The following is a 21626-nucleotide window of genomic DNA, read 5'->3' on the forward strand; positions in this document are numbered from 1 at the left end:
CACAATTTACCGCCTAATAAGGATATCTTTCAGTTCCTCCTTCTCACTAGACCCACTGTCCCCTAGTACCTTCTGAAGGTTATTTGTATCTTCCTTTGTGAAGACAGAACCGAAGTATTGGTTCAATTGGTCTGCCATTTCTTTGTTCCCCATTATGGATTCACCTGAATCCGACTGCAAGGGACCTACGTTTGTCTTCACTAATCTTTTTCTCTTCACGTATTTATAGAAGCTTTTGCAGTCAGTTTTTATATTCCCTGCAAGCTTCCTCTCATACTCTATTTTCCCCCTCCTAATTAAACCCTTAGTCCTCCTCTGTTGAATTCTAAATTTCTCCCAGTCCTAGGTTTGTTGCTTTTTCTAGCCAATTTATATGCCTCTTCCTTGGTTTTAACACGATCTTTAATTTCCTTTGAGCCACCTTCCCAGTTTTATTTTTACTCCAGACAGGGATGAACAATTGCTGAAGTTCATCCATGTGATAGAAACATAGAAACATAGAAAATAGGTGCAGGAGTAGGCCATTCGGCCCTTCTAGCCTGCACCGCCATTCAATGAGTTCATGGCTGAACATTCAACTTCAGTACCCCAATCCTGCTTTCTCGCCATACCCCTTGATCCCCCTAGTAGTAAGGACCTCATCTAACTCCTTTTTGAATATATTTAGTGAATTGGCCTCAACAACTTTCTGTGGTAGAGAATTCCACAGGTTCACCACTCTCTGGGTGAAGAAGTCCCTCCGCATCTCGGTCCTAAATGGCTTACCCCTTATCCTTAGACTGTGACTTCTGGTTCTGGACTTCCCCAACATTCTTTAAATGTTTGCCACTGCTTAATCCACCGTCAACCCTTTGAGTATCCCATCAGCAGTCGGATGCCCCACACCCTTCAGTGTAACACTGATATACCCCACACCCCTCAGTGTAACACTGATATACCCCACACCCTTCAGTGTAACACTGATATACCCCACACCCCTCAGTGTAACACTGATATACCCCACACCCCTCAGTGTAACACTGATATACCCCACACCCCTCAGTGTAACACTGATATACCCCACACCCCTCAGTGTAACACTGATATACCCCACACCCCTCAGTGTAACACTGATATACCCCACACCCCTCAGTGTAACACTGATATACCCCACACCCCTCAGTGTAACACTGATATACCCCACACCCCTCAGTGTAACACTGATATACCCCACAACCCTCAGTGTAACACTGATCTACTCCACCCCCTGGGATGTTACTAATCTGACCTCCCCACCCACAGACACACTCGCACTGTTTCATGAGAACTAGTGAATGGAATCTGCTGTCACTCCTTCACACTCCTGCAGCCAGAGCCAAACAATTCCATTTCCCAAACAAGCTCCAATGTATTTAAAGAATTTGCAGACAATGTGTGTGGATGGGATACAGCCGGAAAATGTAAGAAGAGTCCCATAAATAACAAGCCTTCGCAGAGGGTCGATGCTCAAGGGAGGTGTGGGGCGGATGCATGTACTCGCTTTCTACTCTGACATATTATCATTGGCCAGGGCTATCCATCGGTAACTGGCTTGCAGCACTCAGTGGCTTTACCGGAATGCTCCTATTACAGTCACATCTCACAATAACAATAACTCCCTCACAGAAATAACTGAGCTGGTAACAAGGCCAGCTCTGGAGTTTGGTGATCTTGCACAGACCGGGACACTCCCATCGTAAGCTCGGCTGAAGTTGCAGCAAAGGTTTGGTGAGAGACCGTAATAGGAAGAGGCTTGTCGGAAAGAACTTGCATTTATATAGTGCCTTTCACGATCACCGGACATCTCAAAACGCTTTGCAGCCAATGAAGTATTTTTTGGAGTGCAGTCGCTGTTGTAATGTGAGAAACGCGGCAGCCAATTTGCGCACAGCAAGCTCCCACAAACAGCAACGTGATAATGACCAGATAATCTGTTTCTTGTTATGTTGATTGAGGGATAAATATTGACCCCCAAAACACCGGGGATAACTCCCCTGCTCTTCTTCAATGCCATGGGATTTTTTACATCCACCTGAGAGGGCAGACAGGACCTCGGTTTAATGTCTCATTCGAAAGATGGCACCTCCGACAGTGCAGCACTCCCTCAGTACTGCACTAGAGTGTCAGCTGGGATTTTTGTGTTCAAGTCTCCAGAGTCGGACTTGAACCCACAACTATTTTTACTCCGAGGCAAGGGTGCTACCCACTGAGCCACAGCTGACACTCCGACAAACTCCAGCAGTCTGTTTTAACTGGCTTGCAAGCTACTTGCTCGCAGCACAGGGAATGTGATGACCTACGTACATGATGATGTACAACAGGTCCCACAGTAACTTCAGACACTTATGCAACTTCAGGTAGATCTTCTTCTTCAAAAACCGCTGAGATACGTTTCTCATGGGTGCACTCCAGTGCAGTGCTAAGAGAGTGCTGCACTGTCGGAGGTGGAGTCCTTTGGATGAGACGTTAAACCAAGGCCCTGTTTGGCCTCTCAGGTGGACATAAAAGATCCCACGGCACTAATTCAAGAAGAGCTCACACTGGGGTCCTGGACAACATTTATCGCTCAACCAACACTCACTAAAATATATCATGATCACAGTGCTGATGGTGGGAGCTTGCTGTGCACAAATATGTTGCCGCATTTCCTACATTACAGCTGTGACTACACTTCAAAAATACTTCATTGGCTGTAAAGTGCTTTGGGACATGCTGCAGTTGTGAAAGCAATTTGTTAAAAGGATTTGAAAACAATTCTCGTGCTTATTTTCAAATCCCTCCATGGCCCTTGCCCCGCCCTCGCCTCTCCCTATCTCTGTAATCACTTCCAGCCCCACAACCTCCTCCGAGATATCTGCGCTCCTCTAATTCTGGCCTCTTGAGCATCCCTGATTATAATCGCTCAACCATTTGTGACCGTGCCTTCAGCTGCCTGAGCCCCAAGCTCTGGAACTGCCTGCCTAAACCTCTCCGCCTCTCTACTTCATTTTCTTCCTTTAAGACGCTGCTTAAAACCTACCTTTTTGACCAAGCCTTTGGTCATCTGCCCTAATATCTCATTATGTGGCTCGCTGTCACATTTTGTTTGGTAGTGCTCCTGTGAAGCGCCTTGGTACATTTCACTACGGTAAAGGCGCTATATAAATGCAAGTCTTTCTTTTTGTTATGCAGAGGGGCAGCATATTAGTGAGACATTCCACAGTAACACGGGTGTGCTATAGGGGCTGGGCTCCCACAGGAGCTTTCGTGCACCGGTTCCGTGCTGCTTGCGTGGGCCAGCCCACACTGCGATATGTGCGCGCACTAGGCCCGTGCAGCAGAGCAGGTCTCCAGTCGTCCCGGTTAACCCTTGCCACTGGACCAAGACCTAGCTCTGTCAAGCCCGTGTGGTGGCTGGTGTGCAATGGCCACCCCATGTTAAAAAAATCCACCCACAGGCATCTTCCACCCCTGGAGTTCAGGACTGGAACATCATTGAAACATCTATGAACTCATGTGGAAGAAAATCATCCTCGTTCGAGGGACCGCCTCTGATGATGATGATAGGGAAAGGGACATTACAGTCGGTAGCATTCTTGCTCCTGGGTGAGAAGGTTGGGGGTACAAACGGCAGTATGGACAAGCACCTACTCTAGTGTAAGACTTCAGTGCAGTACTGAGGGAGTGCAGTACTGCAGGAGTGCAGAATGCAAAGAATCCCATGGCACTATTCAGAGATCAGGGAGTTCTGTGCATGTTCAATATTCAACCAGATCCCGTGGCTTGCTGTGTTCAAATTAGCGGCTGCGTTTGCTTATGTAACAGTGACTGCACTTCAGAAGAAGTAATCCATCAGTAAAGCACTTTGGGACATCCTGATGCATTCTATAAATGCAAGTTCTTTATTTCATTAAATGGAGAAAATGCATATCAGACAGAGGACATTACAGACAAAGGCAAGCATGTCGAGAAAGGGAGGTTATAGAGGCAGAGGCACAGGGGGCATGTACAGAGGCACAATAACAGCAACAACTTGCATTTATATAGCACCTTTAATGTTGTAAAACGTCCCAAGGCGCTTCACAGGAGAAAATTTGACACCGAGCCATATAAGGACATTTTAAAAGAGCGTCTTGAAGGAGGAAAGAGGGGTCGAGAGGCGGAGAGGTTTAGGGAGGGAGTTCCAGAGCTTGGGGCCCAGGAAACAGAAGGCACGGCCACCGATGGCGAACAATTAAAATCGGGGATGCTCAAGGGGCCAGAATTTGGGGTGCGCAGATACCTAGGGGGGATTGTGGGGCTGGAGGAGATTACAGAGATAGGGAGGGACGAGGCCCTGGAGGGATTGGGAAACAAGGATGAGAATTTTAAAATCAAGGCGTTGCTTAACCGGGAACCAATGAGGTCAGCGAGCACAGGGGGTGATGTATAACACAGGGCATGTTATAGACGGGCACAGAGATTGGGGGCATTTATAGAGAGGGTCACAGAGATTGGGGCATTTATAGAGAGGCTCACAGAGATAGAAGCGTTTATAGAGAGGGGGTCACAGAGATACGGGCATTTATAGAGAGAGGGTCACAGAGATAGGGGCAGTTATAGAGAGAGGGTCACAGAGATACGGGCATTTATAGAGAGGGTCACAGAGATAGGGGTGTTTATAGAGAGGCTCACAGAGATAGAGGCGTTTATAGAGAGGGGGTCACAGAGATACGGGCATTTATAGAGAGGGTCACAGAGATAGGGGCAGTTATAGAGAGAGGGTCACAGAGATAGGGGTGTTTCTAGAGAGGCTCACAGAGATAGGGGCATTTATAGAGAGAGTCACAGAGATAGAGGCAGTTGTAGAGAGAGTCATTGCACAGTGACAGGAGCAATATTATAGAGAGGGGGATTATTTCCCAGCTATAGCTTTGAGAACCATAGTCACTGTGTGCCAAGTGTTATACTGAGTGCCTGATACCTGCCAACTGTTGAAGATGGAGATAAGAGCACTGTATTCTGTTGGACGGAGTTACAGAGAGGGACATTGGTGAATCCACACCAGCACACCAGCAGGAGGCGCTGCTCAGTGTCTGGGAGGGCGCAGGAAGCACACTTGCCCGAGCAGAGGTTGTGGGACCTTCGGACTGGTTCTGACCTCAGTATTTATTCACAGGCCAATCTCCTACAACCCCTTTTCCTTCAGAGGCTCACCGAATGAGTCAGAACAGCCTGGAAACAGCTGCTTCCCTCTTTGCTGTTGCTGGATCATCTCTGAACGAAGACAGGATTTGAATTGCTGACATTTTAAATCAGTCAAATGACTTTAAAGAATTCAATGGCAAATTCCCCCAATTGCAGATTGAACACCATCAACCTGCATCTACTCTGCCAGGGGCAGCAAGCAGCTCGCTGCGTAACCCTGGTCATTTATATAGCGCCTTTCACGACCTCAGGACGTCCCAAAGCGCTTTGCAGTCAATGAAGTACTTTTAGAAGTGTAGTCACTGTTGTAATGTGGGAAACGCAGCAGCCAATTTGCACACAGCAAGCTCCCACAAACAGCAATGTGATAATGACCAGATAATCTGTTTTAGCGATGCTGGTTGAGGGATAAATATTGGCCCAGGACACCGCGAAGAACTCTCCTGCTGTTCCTGAGTGCCATTTTACATCCATCAGTTTAATGTCTATGCTATTTGCCTCAATTACTCCATGTGGAAGTGAGTCCCATATTCTAAGCACTGTGAGCAAGAATGTTTCTCTTAAATTCCCTATTGGATTTATTGGTGATGATCTTATATATATGGCCCCTAGTTTTTATTGCAGATTTCCAGCATTCGCTTTTGCTTCTGGATTTTATTACACATTTAGCTCAAGCAGTGAACCTAAGAAATAGGAGCAGGAGTCGGCCATACAACCCCTCGAGCCTGCTCTGCCATTCAATAAGATCATGACTGATAATCGATCTCAACTCCATCTTCCCGCACTATCTCCATTACCCTTAATTCCCACAGCATCCAAAAGTCAATCGATTTGAATCTTGAATATACTCAACGAATCAGCATCCACAGGTTTCTGGGGCAGAGAATTCCAAAGATTCACGACCCTTTGAGTGAATGAATTCCTCCTCATCTCAGTCCTAAAAGGCTGACCCTACCCCTTATCCTGAGATTGAGACCCCCTGGTTCTAGACTCCCCAGCCAGGGGGAAACAGCCTCTGAGCATCTATCCTGTCAATCCCCTTCAGAATCTTATACGTTTCCTTGAGATCACCTCTCATTCTTCTAAACTCCAGAGAGTATAGGGCCAGTGAGGAGTTTGTCTGCTGCTGTGTGCCTGGTGTTCTCTCTGCTACTCCAGCAGACAGTAACTCAACGTAAGCTGCAACCAGTAGAGTCTGTGACCTGTTTCACATTTTTATAGCACTTTTAAACTCATTTAATGCCACTCATTAGCACTCCCACCAGCAAAATGAGTGCACAAAGAGGTCACAGGATGATTGCTGATATGACTGCTTAATTATAGAACAGCATGCAGTGAGACAGAGGGAGGGTAACCACATCAGAGGGGCTCAGAGCGTGAGATCAGTGTTCGAGGCTTATCTCCTCGGTCCTCGGCTGACGTATTGTATGGGAGAATCTGAAGAGGCGGAAGAAATTGGTAAACATTGCATCGAATGTGGAGCACACAAATAAGTCCATGCCGGTGTTTATGCTTAGAATCATAATAGAACGGTTACAGCACGGAAGGCCATTCGGCCCGCGAGCCCGTGCCAACTCTCAGCTAGTCCCACTCCCTCCGCCCTTTCCCCGTAGCCCTGCAATTTTTTTCCCCCTTCAGATATTTATCCAACTCCCTCTTGAAAGATAAAATTGAGACTGTCTCCACCACCCTTTCAGGCAGGTCATTCCAGATCTTAACCACTTGCTGCGTAAAAAGGTTTTTATTTACGTCGCCTTTGGTTCTTTTGCTGATCACCTTAAATCCTTGTCCTCTGGTTCTCGACCCTTCCGCCAATGGGAACAGTTTCTCTCCATCTACTCTGTCCAGACCCCTCATGATTTTGAACACCTCAATCAAACCTCCTCTCAATCTTCTCTGATCCAAGAAGAACAACCCCAGCGTCTCCAGGCTATCCGCAGAGCTGAAGCCCCTCACTTCATCTAACCTGTTATGTCTGTAATGCACTACTGAATGACTCCACGAGGCAATGTGTTGTACTTAAACTGTAGTGACCTTGGTCCTTTATTTGTAACTCCAGAGTGAGGCACAAGCAAGGTGGGCAGCTTTTTATACTGGGCCCTGCACACCTATGCAGGTGACCCTCAGGTCTCCCACCGCAGTGCCCTCTGGTGGACAGCCTCTGCCACAGGGGCAGGAAACCCCGGTCTCTACCAGTTGCACCCTCTAGTGGTGCCAGCATAGTATATACACAGTGTAAACCTTATTGAAAGTACATCAGGTAACAAGTCACCATCTTATGCAACTATACAGTGACTACACAGAGAGTATATCTATAGTCTGCATATATAACATAACCCTATTAGCATAACCTTCTATTCCTTTCTCCCTCATGTATTTATTCAGCTTCCCCTTAAATCCATCGATACTATTCGTCTCAAACACTAGCAAGTTCCACATTCTCACTCACTCTCTGGGTAAAGAAGTTTCTCCTGAATTCCCTATTGAATTTATTGGTGACTGTCTCATATTTATGGCCCCTAGTTTTGCTCTCCCCACAAGAGGAAACACCTTCTCTGCATCTACTCTATCGAACCCCTTTATAATCTTAAAATACCTTCTCTTTTCTAAAAAAAAAAGAGCCCTAGCCTGTTCAATCTTTCCTCTCAGTTCCAGTATCATCCTTGTAAATCCTCTCTGTCCCCTCTCCAGTGCCTCTATGTCCTTTTTATAATAGGGAGACCAGAACTATGCACAGTACTCCATTTACACTGATCACTCTTTGCACCCATAGATTAATACGATTCACATCTGTGCGGTATCTTGTAAATGGATACAAATTTACTTGAGTTTTAAATCTTATATTTATGGACCCTAGTTTTGGTCTCCCACACAAGTGGAAACATCTTCTCTACCCTATCAAACCTCCATCGAGTTGCCCCGACCTGCCCTGCCTCCCCTTTCCTAGACTTGCATTTCTATAGCGCCTTTCACGACCACCAGATGTCTCAAACCGTTTTACAGCCAATGAAGTACTTTTAGAGTGTAGTCACTGTTGTAATGTGGGAAACACAGCAACCAATTGCGCACAGCAAGCTCCCACAAACAGCAATGTGATACTGACCCAGATAATCTGTTTTGTTATGTTGATTGAGGATATAAATATTGGCCCCAGGACACCGAGGATCGCATAGAATCATATAAAATTCTGACGGGAATGGACAGGTTCGATGCAGGAAGAATGTTCCCTATGTTGGGGAAGTCCAGAACCAGGGGTCACAGTCTAAGGATAAGGGGTAAGCCATCTAGGACCGAGATGAGGAGAAACTTCTTCATTCAGAGAGTTGTGAACCTGTGGAATTCTCTACCACAGAAAGTTGTTGAGGCCAGTTCGTTAGACATATTCAAAAGGGAGTTAGATGTGGCTAAAGGGATCAAGAGAAAGCAGGAATGGGGAACTGAAGTTGCATGATCAGCCATGATCATATTGAATATTGGTGCAGGTTCGAAGGGCCGAATGGCCTACTCCTGCACCTATTTTCTATGTTTATATAACTCCCCTGCTCTTCTTCAAATAGTGCCATGGGTTCCTTAACGTCCGCCTGAGAGGGCAGACGGGGCCTCGGTTTAACCCTGGAGTGGGACTTGAAACCACAACCTTGTGAATCAGAGGCGAGTGTGCTGCCCACTCAGCCACCGATAGTTATAACCTCGAGCATTATCCGGCCTGTTTTAGCAGTGGGTCTACCTGTACCTGATCTGCACAGGCGTGGGATCAACTGCTGGGCCCGTTTTTTCGGAGTGCCGGAAGGATGCCTAAAACAGGCGGGGGGCCCCTTTAAATCTGTAAATTAGGCCTGCCCAGCTCAGAATTGTTCAGCAGCTGCCAACGAAAGGCAAGTTTTAAAATGTGTTTTTTTTCCTGTGGGGTCAGAAATGTCCACAGCGGTTGCGATCTGCACCTCACCCCCCCGTTCCCAACACACCAGCCTGCCCGAAAGGCACTCCCCCACCAACGTGAGCCGGCCCACACAGCCACAGCTGGCACTCCATGGCAACTCGCTGCCCTCCGGTTCCTCGGCACGTCTCCCACGTTGGAGCCTAGAGAGTCACCAGGATATCTGATCCTGCAAGGCATCGTTGCTGACATTAATCATATCCCCTTCTGCACTGCAATGTCCAGATCGTGTGCACTTTGCATTGTGGAGGAGGGGGGTGGGGTCACAGGGTAGTGATCAGAAGCGGGAACCTGACGTGATGTTTCTCCACACCCTACCCTAGAGGCACTGGGGTCAATAGCGGTGCCTCAAATTCAGCCCAGAGGTGGGGAGGGGAACTCTGCCAAAAGTTCCCTCGCTATATATATAGAATGGGGTCACAGATCAGTCGTGATCTCATTGAATGGCGGAACGGGCTCGAGGAGCCGAATAGCTAACTCATGGTCCCATGACTGATGCCAGCTAATTCAGCATAGACTGGGAATGTAACCTAGCAGCATCTGGTTTGTGTGGCTCAGTATCACACTGCCTGGTACCTTTAACCTGGGCCACAGTCTTAATCTCTGGGCTACTGTCTTCGAACAACTCACTCCTCAGTGAACAACCCCTGGTTAGAAAGACTTGCATTTATATAGCACCTTTCATGACCTCAGGACGTCCCAAAGTGCTTTACAGCCAATGAAGTACCTTTGGAGTGTAGACACTGTTATAATGAGGGAAACAGGGAAGCTAATTTGCGCACAGCAAGCTCCCACAAACAGCAATGTGATAATGTCCAGATAATCTGTTTTAGTGATGTTACTTGAGGGATAAATATTGGCCCCAGGACAGCGGGGATAACTCCCTTCCTCTTCTTCACATAGTTCAATGGGATCTTTTACATCCACCCGAGGGCCTCGTGTTAACGTCTCATCCGAAAGGCAACTGAGATTAGCATCACTATCAATGGCTTTATGGTTATGTGGTAAAAGAGCTGGGAATCCCTGGCCCAAGACTGCCCTATGTGGAGGAAGAGCATCCGGGAGGGCGCTGAGCACCTCGAGTCTCATCGCCGAGAGCGTGCAGAAAGCAAGCGCAGGCAGCGGAAGGAGCGTGCAGCAAACCAGTCCCACCCACCCCTTCCCTCAACCACTGTCTGTCCCACCTGTGACAGAGACTGTAATTCCCATATTGGACTGTTCAGTCACCTGAGAACTCACTTTTAGAGTGGAAGCAAGTCTTCCTCGATTTCGAGGGACAGCCTATGATGATGATGGTAGAAGAGCACTCGGTGCTGTTTCAATTAACTCGCAGTAGGAGGACCTTGGTCCTTACTGAAATTATTGTATTTCCAGTAAATTCAACTGAAGACCAAATTTCTTACGAAACTCGAGACAAAACTAAAACTAACATTCAAGTGGTTTCTGAAAGTAAAATCACACCAGGCTGTAACTTCGGACTTTTGAAACAGAGAATAGAGCAGACAAATAAAATGTCGCTTGTTATGTGAGGCTCGGATTGCCAACTCTGGTCGGCCGAATTCATATCAAAGAACCATAGAAATTTACAGCATGGAAGGAGGCCATTTCGACCCATTGTGTCCACACGCCGACAAAGAGCTATCCACTATCCAGCCTAATCCCACTTTCCAGCTCTTGGTCCGTTCAAGTGCACATCCAAGTACTTTTTGAATGTGATAAGGGTTTTTGCCCCTACCACCCTTTCTGGCAGTGAGTTCCAGACTCCCACCATACTCTGGGTGAAGGAATTTCCTCTCAAATCCCCTCTAAACCTCCTACCAATTATTTTAAATCTATACCCTTGGTTGTTGACACCTCTGCTAAGGGAAATAGGTCCTTCCTATCCACTCTATCCAGGCCCCTCATAATTTTAAACACCTCAATAATGTCTCCCCTCAGCCTCCTCTGTTCCAAAGAAAACAACCCCAGCCTATCCAGTCTTTCCTCATAGCTAAAATTCTCCAGTCCAGGCAACATCCTCGTAAATCTCTTCCGTACCCTCTCTCGTGCAATCACATCTTTCCTGTAATGTGGTGACCAGTACTCTAGCTGCGGCCTAAACGGTGTTTTATACAGTTCAAGCATAAACTCCTTGCTCTTGTACTCTATGCCTCAGCTAATAAAGGCAAGTGTTCCGTATGCCTTCTGAACCACCTTATCGACCTGGAGGTTTTATCACATGACCTCCGGCCTCCAACTGCCCCGCCCCCACACTCCCGTCACTGGTCGCTCAAAACGTCCATCTTCACGGAGCCCCGCCTTCCCCTCTGCCAATTGGACAGCGAAGAGACTCTTCCTTACACGATTGGATGATTCTTGACTCCAGTCAAACAGCCTCCCTGCCATCTCCAATATTATTATAACTAATAAACAAAAGCCTTGAAAAAATTGAAGGTAAGTGCGGCATTTTTTAAATTGCCCCGGTGATTTTTCTCCCGGGCATTGCTTCCAGCAGTCCAGGAGATTAATCTTTAATTCCTGGAAACTCCCGGGCAATCCTGGAGGGTTGTCGACGCTATGTGAGGTCGTGACCATCACACCCTGTGCCCGCACGCGTCGTGGGAGAAGTGAAACACCAATATTGGCAGTTTCTGAAATATCAAATCGAAAATTTGTCTGGCATAAAAATCCACAAATAGGAAGTACTGACTTGGAGCCCCTCCCCCAAAGTCACACCCTCCTCATACAGAGAAAGCACCATCAGACTATGAATCACTTCTATTCTTGACTCTGGTTTATATCGGCGCATGTCCCACAGTCACACTTAGTGGAGCAGAAAGTTCCCCCTGTAACGTCTTTTAGGTCACTTCCCTCAATGCAGATCAGCAGTGATAGGCTTTCTCGGTATGAACTCACACTTCCCAGCTCTCACCCTCAGCTTTTCTCAACAGTCAGGAGACAATCGCTGGATCAACCAATTAATCATGTGCTCACCCACAATTCCAGGAGAAAGACTCGTGTTAATCGAGTGAAGGCCCAGATCTGATCCCTAGTGTGTGTTGTGTTAGTTGATTTCAGGAGTACAGTTACATGGGCACTGACTCTCACTGGGGTACACATCCACAGACTCTCACTGGGGTACAGTTCCACACACACTGACTCTCACTGGGGTACAGTTCCACACACACTGACTCTCAGGGGGCACAGTCCCACACACACTGACTCTCAGGGGGTACAGTTCCACACACACTGACTCTCAGGGGGCACAGTCCCACACACACTGACTCTCAGGGGGCACAGTTCCACACACACTGACTCTCACTAGGGTACAGTTTCGCACACCGACTCTCACTGGGGTACAGTTCCGCACACATTGACTCTCACTGGGGTACAGTTCCACGCACACACTGACTCTCACTGGGGTACAGTTCCACACACACTGACTCTCACTGGGGTACAGTCCCCCACACACTGACTCTCAGGGGGCACAGTCCCACACACACTGACTCTCACTAGGGTACAGTCCCACACACACTGACTCTCAGGGGGCACAGTTCCACACACACTGACTCTCACTAGGGTACAGTTTCGCACACCGACTCTCACTGGGGTACAGTTCCGCACACATTGACTCTCACTGGGGTACAGTTCCACGCACACACTGACTCTCACTGGGGTACAGTTCCACACACACTGACTCTCACTGGGGTACAGTCCCCCACACACTGACTCTCAGGGGGCACAGTCCCACACACACTGACTCTCACTAGGGTACAGTCCCACACACACTGACTCTCAGGGGGCACAGTTCCACACACACTGACTCTCACTGGGGTACAGTTCCGCACACATTGACTCTCACTGGGGTACAGTGCCACACACACTGACTCTCAGGGGGCACAGTTCCACACACACTGACTCTCACTGGGGTACAGTTCCACGCACACACTGACTCTCACTGGGGTACAGTTCTCATCACTGTACTGCAGTGAGAGTCAGTGTGTGTGGGACCCGTACCCCAGTGAGAGTCAGTGTGTGTGGGACCCGTACCCCAGTGAGAGTCAGTGTGTGTGGGACCTGTACCCCAGTGAGAGTCAGTGTCTGTGGAACTGTACCCCAATATTAGTCAGCACCTTCTGGGAAGGATGGAGAAAAGTTTAAAAAAAGACTCATTAATGGACTGTAGATCGTTGACAGAGGATGGGACAACCTTGGGATCTAGCCTGGAGGCGACGTAGGTTGAACAAGTTCCCATTGGTTCTATAGTTTAGTTCCACACCAGCGGGGAGCTTGTAATGGTGAGATGGAGCTTTGCAGCAAGGAAGATCGAGAAGAGCGTTGGCGCAGCCCTGCTTGACTCCGGTCCGGACGTGGATTGGGTCTGTGGTGGATCTGATGGTCAGGATCATGGCCTTGCATGTTGTCGTGGAGCAGGCAGAGGATGGTAACAAACTTTTGGGGTCAGCCGAAACGGAAGAGAACGCTCCATAGTCTCTCGCGCTCCATAGACCGCCCAAAGTGGAGGAAGAGCATCCGGGAGGGCGCGGAGCACCTCGAGTCTCGTCGACGAGAGCATGCAGAAATCAAGTCCAGACAGCAGAAAGAGTGTGCGACAAACCTGTCCCACCCTCCCTTTCCCTCAACGACTATCTGTCCCACCTGTGACAGAGACTGTAATTCCCGTATTGGACTGTACAGCCACCTGAGAACTCATTTTTAGAGTGGAAGCAAGTCTTCCTCGATTTCGAGGGACTGCCTATGATGATGATAAATGTACTGTACAGAGAAGAGCTTTGTCCATCTTCCAGATACCTTCTTACTCACCTACCATTGGGTGAGTTTCATTGATGCTGAAGTCTGTTTTATTCCACCGCTCGGTTTTATCTGCCTTTCCCTACGGTTCAGGGTGATGTTTATCCAGCTCTTCGTGTTGAGATGGGGCCATGCCCTGATGGTTCTAGTTATGAAATCCCAGAGGAATCGCTCCACGCAATTTGTTCTTATCTATTTTCAGCAGCAGAGTTGGACTGTTTGTGCAGCACAGGCTGTGTGCAGCTGCCATGGTAGGGTATCTAACCCAGGGGCAGAAGGCCTGAGCCTTAGCTCACGTGCCCACAGCTGGGCACTTTACTGGGGGGGGGGTCAGGGCGGGGCCGGGGGGCACTCTGCAATGAACAGGACAGGGACGCGGGCTAATTTGCTCTCTTTCTGCTAACTGTCGCAGCCCAACCACTACAGCAGCTTGAGGTGGTTAAAGTGAGCGCAGACCTGGGATTGAAGCTGGGATGCTGTGGTCCTCCGAGCCATGTGTTAAGAAACATTACTGTAATATATGCACCTGTGAGTATGCTCACAGGTTTGTAGAGGCCACCTTGGCCATGCCAATCAACAAGGTCTACAACTGCCTGCCTCTCTTCCGTGCGTACATCCAGGCCAGGGTGTCCACCAGTACGCTCGCGGCCTTCCGTGAGAGGTGGGCGCCGGAGGGACTGGAGTGCATCATCACCCCAGGCAACCAAATTTTAATTTGATTTTATATGTTTTAAAGTTTAATTTGTTTTAATTGCCGGGTTTTAGTGTCCCCCTCCCCTTTTATAGGGGGTTCTTGTAAATTATGGTTTTAGTGCCCAAAAAAAACCTACAAAAATACAAAAAAAAAATGAGCCTTGAAAAATGTTTGGAGTGTCCCCCAAATTGGGGAGCACTTAACTTAACTGGTTAGTTTTGTTTCCAATGGAAAGAGTTGTAGAGGCCACCTTGGCCATGCCAATCAACAAGCTCTACAACTGCCTGCCTTTCTTCCGAGGTTATGTTCGAGCCAGGGTGTCCCTGGAGATGGAGCACCCGGTGTTCACCGGTACACTCGCGGCCTTCTGCGAGAGGTGGGCGCCGGAGGGACTGGAGTGCATCATCACCCCCGGCAACCAAATTTTAATTTGAGCCACCAATGGAAAAGTTAATTTGGTTAATTTGTCGGTTTTAGTGCCCCTCTAGTGGGGGCGGGGGGGGCACTTCATTTATTGTTTTGCACAAATAGTTGTAGAGCTGTTGAGTTGGGAGCGGCTTAGTCAGTCATGTGATGTTCACAAGACTCAATAAAACCCCAGCCAGTTGGGTTCGGGGGAATCCACGATGAGGCAGATGGTTGTGAGCCTGGTGGAGGAACTGGGTAATGTGTGGTGTAATTGTTAAACCTTTGCTAATAAACCACCTAGTTCTTGATAGCAATGTGTTGCTCTGAATTCTTAAGCAAAGAATTCATGAAGCAAATACATTACAATGACAAATTCTGATTGGATCGATTGGGACGATGATGCTAATCTTATCGAGTGACAGGACATTAAACACATGTAATCAGAGACTAGGAACAGGAGCAGGCCATTTTGCCCCTCGAACCTGTCAATTGTATCAGGTTAGTTGGTTACAAGGTACTTTGGACAGTCTCCATGCCCGTTCTCCATTTAACTCGACACTGAGGACAAGAGCCCAGCTTGCTGTTGTTGGGACTCAGAAAGGATCATCGTCACAACTGACACCCACAGCCACTGATTATCGCTTCCTGCAGTTTCAATAATTACAACCTTCTCGAGTGTTCAAGTGCAACTCAGCACTCAGTCCTGTTCGTAGCATTTCCTCCTCACTATAACACACAGCCAGCCTCACGTTATCTACATTATGTTTACTGACAAAACAATCACAACTGGAGGACGCAGTAAATCTCTAATAATCAGCCCTTCAAACAGCTCAAGAAAAGGGTAACCATAGCAACGGAGCAGCTCCACTGCCTCATGTAGAAAACAACAAACAGGTTTGCTTGACGTAAAGTGTCAGCAGTGGCTCAGTGGGCAGCACACTCGCCTGTGAGTCAGAAGGTTGTGGGTTCAAGTCCCACTCCAGAGACTCGAGCAGAAAAATCTAGGCCGACACTCCCAGTGCAGTGCTGAGGGAGCGCCGCACTGTCGGAGGTGCCGTCTTTAGGATGAGTTGTTAAACCGAGGCCCCGACTGCTCTCTCAGGTGGGTGTAAAAGATCCCATGGCACTATTTAGAAAAAGAACAGGGGAGTTATCCCTGGTGTCCTGGGCCAATATTTATCCCTCAATCAACATAACAAAAGCAGATTGTCTGGTCATTATCACAGTGCTGTTTGTGGGAGCTTGCTGTTATCCAATTTGCTGCCACTTTTCCCACATTACAACAGTGGCTACACTCCAAAAGTACGTTACCGAGAAACGATATTGGCTCAGAAGATCAAGATGTTGAATCAGTTAGGGTCGAGATAAGGAATAATAAGGGGAAAAAGTCATTGATGGGCGTAGTCTATAGGCCCCCTAACAGTAGCTATACTGTTGTACGGAGTATAAATCAAGAAATAAAGGACGTCAGTAATCATGGGCGATTTTAACCTTCGTATTCATTAGACAAAGCAAATTGGCCAGGGTAGCCTTGAGGAAGAGTTCATGTATCTGGGATAGTTTCCTTGAACAGTACATTGTGGAACCAACTAGGGAGCAGGCTATCTTAGATCTGGTACTGTGTAATGAGACAGGATTAATAAACGATCTCCTAGTAAAGGATCCTCTAGGAATGAGTGACCATAACATGGTTGAATTTCAAATTCAGTTGGTGAAAAAGTTGGATCTCAAACCAGTGTCCTAAGCTTAAATAAAGGAGACTACAAAGGTATGAAGGCAGAGTTTGCGAAAGTGGACTGGGAAAATAGACTAAAATATGGGTCGGTTGATGAGCAGTGGCAGACATTTAAGGAGATATTTCCTAACTCGCAACAAAAATATATCCCAATAAGAAGGAAAGACTGTAAGAGAAGGGATAACCATCCGTGGCGAACTAAGGAAATAAGGGATGATATACAAGGGCATACAATGTGGCCAAGACTAGTGGGAGGCCAGAGGATTGGGAAACTTTTAAAAGCCAGCAAAGAACGACTAAAAAATAATAATGAGAGGGAAGATAAATTATGAAAGTAAACTAGCACGAAATATCAAAACAGATAGTAAGAGTTTCTGCAGGTACATAAAAAAGAAAAGAGTGGCTAAAGTAAATGTTGGTCTCCTAGAGGATGAGACTGGGGAATTAATAATGAGCAACAGAGAAATGGCAGAAACGTTGAACAAATATTTTGTATTGTTCTTCACGGTAGAAGACACTAAAAACATCCCAATAGTGGATAATCAAGGGGCGATAGGGAGGGAAGAATTTAATTCAATCACTATCACGAATAAAATAGTACTCAGTAAAATAATGGGACTAAACGCGGATAAGTCCCCTGGACCTAATGGCTTACATCCTAGGGTCTTAAAAGAAATGGCTGCAGAGATAATAGATGCATTGGTTATAATCTACCAAAATTCCCTGGATTCTGGGGAGGTCCCAGTGGATTGGAAAACCGCAAATGTAACGCCCCTATTTAAAAAAGGAGGCAGACAGAAAGCAGGAAACTGTAGACCAGTTAGTCTAACATCTGACGTTGGGAAAATGCTGGAGTCCATTACTAAGGAAGCAGTAGCAGGACATTTGGAAAAGCATGATTCAATCAAGCAGAGTCAGTATGGTTTTATGAAAGGGAAATCATGTTTGACAAATTTGCTGGAGTTCTTTGAGGATGTAACGAGCAGGGTGGATAAGAGGGAACCAGTGGATGTGGTGTATTTGGATTTCCAGAAGGCATTTGATAAGGTGCCACATAAAAGGTTACTGCACAAGATGAAAGTTCACAGGGTTGGGGGTAATATATTAGCGTGGATAGAGGATTGGCTAACTAACAGAAAACATTTCTGGTTGGCAAACAGTAACTAGTAGGGTGCCGCAGGGATTGGTACTGAGGCCTCAACTATTTACAATCTATATTAATGACTTGGATGAAGGGACCGAGTGTAATGTAGCCAAGTTTGCTGATGATATAAAGATGGATGGGAAAGCAAATTTTGAGGAGGACACAAAAAATCTGCAAAGGGATAGAGACAGGCTGAGTGAGTGGGCAAAAATTTGGCAGATGGAGTATAATGTGGGAAAGTGTGAGTTATCCACTTTCGCAGTAAAAAGAGAAAAGCAAATTATAATTTAAAGGGAGAAAAATTTCAAAGTGCTGCAGTACAGAGGGATCTGGGGGTCCTTGTGCATGAAACACAAAAAGTTAGTATGCAGGTACAGCAAGTAATCAGGAAGGCAAATGGAATGTTTGCCTTTATTGCAAGGGGGATAGAGTATAAAAGCAGAGAGGTCCTGCTACAACTGTACAGGGTATGCATGTGGCCACACCTGGAGTATTGCGTTTTGGTCTCCGTATTTAAGGAAGGATATACTTGTATTGGAGGCTGTTCCCACTGATTTCGGAGATGAAGGGGTTGACGTATGAAGATAGGTTGAGTAGTTTGGGCCTATACTCATTGGAGTTCAGAAGAATGAGAGGTGATCTTATCGAAACATAATGAGGGGGCTCGACAAGGTAGATGTGGGGAGGATATTTCCACTGATAGGGGAAACTAAAACTCGGGGACATAGTCTCAGAATAAGAGCTGCCATTTAAAACTGAGATAAGGAGAAATTTATTCTCTTTGAGGGTTGTAAATCTGTGGAATTCTCTGCCCCAAAGAGCTGTGGAGGCGGGGTCATTGAATATAGTTAAGGCTGAGATAGACAGATTTTTGAGGATAAGGGAATAAAGGTTATGGGGAGCGGGCAGGGAAGTGGAGCTGAGTCCATGATCAGATCAGATCAGCCATGATCTTATTAATTGGCGGAGCAGGCTTGAGGGGCCGTATGGCCTATTCCTGCTCCTATTTCTTATGTTCTTATGTACTTCATTGAGTGCAAAGCGCTTTGGGACGTCTGGTGGTCGTGAAAGGCGCTATATAAATGCATTTTTTTTTTTTCTTAAATCAATGCTCTCTCCTACAATGGCATATTCCCAGTACCCAACCCAAATTTACTCTGCCAAAGTTTCTCCCACTTATCAAGAATAACCTCACCATTCCCATTAAGATCCAGAGCTTCAGTGAATCCATCTGAGCTCAGCCTTGGTTCTACAGATACTTGCTGGAGATAATGTACAGGGTTACTCCAAGTTCTCCACCACCACCTGCCCCACCACCATTGTTCAAGCTCCTCAAATGGTCTTCACAGACCTAGACTCCCAGTTGCAAGGCCAGACAGTTCTGGGGGCAGTGTTGGGACGGACTCCCGGTCATCGGACCCCAATGGTTCTGGGGTACAATGCTGGACTCCCAATCATAGGACCAGACAGTTTTGGGAAAGAGTGTTGTGTGACACTGTGCTACTGTGTTTGGTTACACAACAATACTCACAGCTCTACAAACTAACACATTGTTGGTTGTGAAGTTCTTGAGAAATGTAACTATTGATTATAAACCTCTGCAGGGACAATTCTTGATTACCCACATCCAGTGTCAGAGAGTGCACTCACCACACTCATACACAACACTGCTCTGAGGCACCAGTTTCGTGTTTTGAGGAATCGCCCCGGTTCTATATCCCTGAACCGGTTTCGGTCGATGCTCTGTGCAACTGATTAAATCTGTGGTGGGATGGACTTAGATACGCAGCAAGGATACATCCCAACCTTTTACAGGAAACGTGATTCAGATGACACAAATCCCAGTAAACTCATACAGCGCTCGTCCGGTATAGAGCTGTGCCTCATTCTCAGGACAGGACTCCCTGTGTAAGGAACTCGCTGTACAATCGCACACCCTGTATTTGAGGGAAAATCCAGAGATGGAGGCTGGGCAGCATCGAGCGCACCCTGGTCGGAATCACCAATACAAGCTTTGATTCCCATTCAACAAGAAAAACTTAAGATGGCTGAAGGCACGGCCGCCAACGGTGGGGTGAAGATTGTTGGGGTGGGGTGGGACGCAGTGGTGGGGATGTACAGCAGCCCAGTGGAATAGAGCGCTCTGGGAACGTTGAAGGCTGGAGGAGGTTACAGAGATATGGAATGGGCGAGGCCACAAAGGGTTTTAAACACGATGATGAAAATTGGAGCAATGGAGGTTTTGGGGGCTGGAAGCCAATGTAGGTCACGGGTGGGGGTTGGAGGAAGGAAGCTGGCCAGCCAAAGCGAGTTCTGGACCAGCTCTTAACAGAGGTGCCTCTGCGCTTGGGCAAGTAATAAGCAGATCGGACAAATCTCAAGTCTGGGTTTTTTCACTTACCTGGTGTGGGACGGAGGCTGAAGGGCAGGACAGGCACAGCGGGAATGCGTGTGGAGAGCTCTCTTCTCTTGTTGCTCTGCCTCCAGCTGGGAGGATTTAAATTCCCTGCCAACAATACCAGTGCACGATGCCAGACTCAGTAACCCTTTCACTGGCTGCAGTCTGAGAGCCAGCCCTTTCATTCTGCAAATCTCGCAGTGTTTACCTCTGATTTTTCTCTCTCTCCTTACACCGCAGCCCACCCCAAGCAGGCGGATGACCATCAAACCTGCTCCATGGTTGGCTAACAAGGAGAAGTGTCTGTGTGGACACGTGAGGGGTGCCTTTCTCTCCAAGGTCAGCTCTGCCCAGAACCGCGGCATAATCACAGCGAGTGAACAATCAGGTAGTGGCAGGGGTCAGAGGGGACGCAGGGGTCACAGGGGACGCAGGGGTCACAGGGGACGCAGGCTGACTTCAGTTCACAACATTCAGCTCAGGCAGTGCAAAGGAAGGGGTCAAAGGGCACCCAATACAGGTCCTTGGCCAGGAGAACTGCCTGAAGTGAGCTCAGCCGAGAGTCCTCTCTCTGGGAATGGGAAGCTGCAGAGTGCTCTCTCTGGGAATGGGAAGTTGTGGAGAGATTTCTCTGGGAGGGAGGGACATGGCAGAGAGATCCGGGGTTGGGTGTTCCAGCACCAATTAATCGTGTATACTAGAGATTGGCAATAGGCTAGCAACGTAGTGTGGGTGTCGATCTCTCCTACACCACACAACGCAGGGACCATCATGCAGCAAACATCGCGCACTCCCCGATATGATGTATTCTCCTTCTTACAGACATCCTTCTCTAAGGACACTATTTCAATGAAGAGCAGGGGAGTTCTCCCTGTCCCTCAACCAACATCACTAAAACAGATTATCCGGTCATTATCACACTGCTGTTTGTGGGAGCTTGCTGTGCACAAGTTGGATGCCGCGTTGCCCACATTGCAACAGTGACTACACTCCAAAAAGTACTTCATTAGCCGTAAAGTGTTTTGAGTTGTCCGGTAGTCGTGAAAGGCGCTCTATAAATGAAAGTCTTTTTTTCTTTCAATTTCTTTCTTTCCTCGCAAAAAAGCTGCAAAAATATTTTTTGTAAAATCTGCTGTTAAAACTTAAAGTTACAACAACTAAGAGCTCCCCGCCCTGAGATCAGGGCTTAATGTAAAACCCCTGAATATTTCATCACATGGTGCACCAACATCGGGGTAGATTGGACCCAATCTAAAATGTTCCATTCCGCTGTGCTCCCATTGGCCAGCCATCTCTCGTGCCCCACCTCACCGCCCAAGAGCTGCAGCCCTTTGG

The 21626-nt window shown here is 47.4% G+C and overlaps 1 protein-coding gene across 4 annotated transcripts in view; it reads right to left on the reverse strand.

Annotated features, from left to right (window-relative positions):
* The window catches only part of kank2 (KN motif and ankyrin repeat domains 2), a 150472-nt gene that overhangs the window by 85907 nt on the left and 42939 nt on the right, over positions 1 to 21626 (reverse strand). Inside the window, exon 1 of one of the 4 annotated variants that reach the window (XM_070867236.1) lies at positions 20295 to 20355. The exons of the other annotated variants lie outside the window; for them this stretch is intronic. The gene's annotated coding sequence lies outside the window, so the exon portion shown is untranslated. Of the gene's footprint in view, positions 1 to 20294; positions 20356 to 21626 lie in introns of those variants that run through there. 4 annotated transcript variants of the gene reach the window in all.

The sequence above is a fragment of the Pristiophorus japonicus genome, chromosome 24 (assembly GCF_044704955.1).
Source record: "Pristiophorus japonicus isolate sPriJap1 chromosome 24, sPriJap1.hap1, whole genome shotgun sequence".
In the NCBI taxonomy this organism is placed as follows: domain Eukaryota; kingdom Metazoa; phylum Chordata; class Chondrichthyes; family Pristiophoridae; genus Pristiophorus; species Pristiophorus japonicus.